The sequence below is a fragment of the Staurois parvus genome, unplaced genomic scaffold (assembly GCF_062004578.1).
Source record: "Staurois parvus isolate SC_StPar_1 unplaced genomic scaffold, SC_StPar_1.0 ptg001344l, whole genome shotgun sequence".
NCBI classification, from domain to species: domain Eukaryota; kingdom Metazoa; phylum Chordata; class Amphibia; order Anura; family Ranidae; genus Staurois; species Staurois parvus.
This window is the reverse complement of record NW_028319140.1, coordinates 118,387-120,000: the sequence shown is the minus strand read 5'-3', so window position 1 is coordinate 120,000 and position 1,614 is coordinate 118,387.

Below are 1,614 nucleotides of genomic sequence, written 5' to 3'. Positions count from 1 at the left end.
CATTGGTGTCAGTGGGAGGAATAGTGTCCCATCATTGGTGTCAGTGGGGGGAATAGTGCCCCATCATTGGTGTCAGTGGGGGGAATAGTGCCCCATCATTGGTGTCAGTGGGGGGAATAGTGCCCCATCATTGGTGTCAGTGTGAGGAATAGTGCCCCATCATTGGTGTCAGTGGGGGGAATAGTGCCCCATCATTGGTGTCAGTGGGAGGAATAGTGCCCCATCATTGGTGTCAGTGGGAGGAATAGTGCCCCATCATTGGTGTCAGTGGGAGGAATAGTGCCCCATCATTGGTGTCAGTGGGGGGAATAGTGCCCCGTCATTGGTGTCAGTGGGGGGAATAGTGCCCCGTCATTGGTGTCAGTGTGAGGAATAGTGCCCCGTCATTGGTGTCAGTGGGAGGAATAGTGCCCCATCATTGGTGTCAGTGGGAGGAATAGCGCCCCGTCATTGGTGTCAGTGGGAGGAATAGCGCCCCGTCACTGGTGTCAGTGGGAGGAATAGCGCCCCATCACTGGTATCAGTGGGAGGAATAGCGCCCCATCATTGGTGTCAGTGGGAGGAATAGTGCCCCATCATTGGTGTCAGTGGGAGGAATAGTGCCCCATCATTGGTGTCAGTGGAGGAATAGTGCCCCATCATTGGTGTCAGTGGGAGGAATAGTGCCCCATCATTGGTGTCAGTGGGAGGAATAGTGCCCCATCATTGGTGTCAGTGGGAGGAATAGTGCCCCATCATTGGTGTCAGTGGGAGGAATAGTGCCCCATCATTGGTGTCAGTGGGAGGAATAGTGCCCCATCATTGGTGTCAGTGGGAGGAATAGTGCCCCATCATTGGTGTCAGTGGGAGGAATAGTGCCCCATCATTGGTGTCAGTGGGAGGAATAGTGCCCCATCATTGGTGTCAGTGGGAGGAATAGTGCCCCATCATTGGTGTCAGTGGGAGGAATAGTGCCCCATCATTGGTGTCAGTGGGAGGAATAGTGCCCCATCATTGGTATCAGTGGGAGGAATAGTGCCCCATCATAGGTGTCAGTGGGAGGAATAGTGTCCCATCGTTGGTGTCAGTGGGAGGAATAGTGTCCCATCGTTGGTGTCAGTGGGAGGAATAGTGCCCCATCGTTGGTGTCAGTGGGAGGAATAGTGCCCCATCATTGGTGTCAGTGGGAGGAATAGTGCCCCGTCATTGGTGTCAGTGGGAGGAATAGTGCCCCGTCATTGGTGTCAGTGGGAGGAATAGTGCCCCACCACTGGTGTCAGGGGGAGGAATAGTGCCCCACCACTGGTGTCAGTGGGAGGAATAGTGCCCCATCACTGGTATCAGTGGGAGGAATAGTGCCCCATCATTGGTATCAGTGGGAGGAATAGTGCCCCATCATTGGTGTCAGTGGGAGGAATAGTGCCCCATCATTGGTGTCAGTGGGAGGAATAGCGCCCCATCATTGGTGTCAGTGGGAGGAATAGTGCCCCATCATTGGTGTCAGTGGGGGGGAATAGTGCCTCATCATTGGTGTCAGTGGGAGGAATAGTAGGTGGGTAGCAGTACTCCCGGTGTAGTTGGGTGGGTAGCAGTACTCCCGGTGTAGTTGGGTGGGTAGTAGTACTCCCGGTGTAG